A 684-nucleotide genomic window follows, 5' to 3' on the forward strand; every position below is an offset into this window, starting at 1 on the left:
TCAACAACGCGGGTTGATGAACCGTAAGACGTGTGGCCAGAACCTCCTGGAAAATAACCATAGCGAGGGACATTCCACAGTTGAATTAGAACAGTCACAAACAGTGAAAGAAGACATGCACCCAACACCAGAGCTGAAGACACCTCCGAAAGGAGGGGCCCCGCCACGTCAAAACGGTAGAGGAGTAGGGGCCGAAACCGGACGTGGTTCCTCCTGATGATGTCTTGAGCTAACTGGATCCTATAAAGGAGCTGTTGTGGTAGCAGACCACGAAACATGGAGGAAATTCCTCACACCGTAGTGTTGGTGATGGTGATGATGATTGCTATAATTGTTGTTCAGCTTCAAGTCAGACTTCATCGAGCAGATCTGTGATAAAAGCCATTCCAGTCATGACCAGACATTACAACCTTATTCAATATGTCTTTCCTTTCTTCGCTGTTTAACACGGGATGCGTGATTTAAGGAACATTTAATTGCTATGTCTAGCAGTTTGAGCGACCGTGTAGGCGTCTAGGGATCTGTCGGAAGAAGTTGCGCGCTTTAGAAACTCCTGAACGACTCCAGCAGTCAGTAATTGATTAAAGATTGAAATAACGCAGACGATCTGCGAGCATCAGTCATAACTCACTCGTTCATATGCTAGGATATGAGATTAAATATTTCTTGGAATAACTTTACATC

The sequence above is a fragment of the Octopus bimaculoides genome, chromosome 30 (assembly GCF_001194135.2).
Source record: "Octopus bimaculoides isolate UCB-OBI-ISO-001 chromosome 30, ASM119413v2, whole genome shotgun sequence".
Lineage (NCBI taxonomy): Eukaryota > Metazoa > Mollusca > Cephalopoda > Octopoda > Octopodidae > Octopus > Octopus bimaculoides.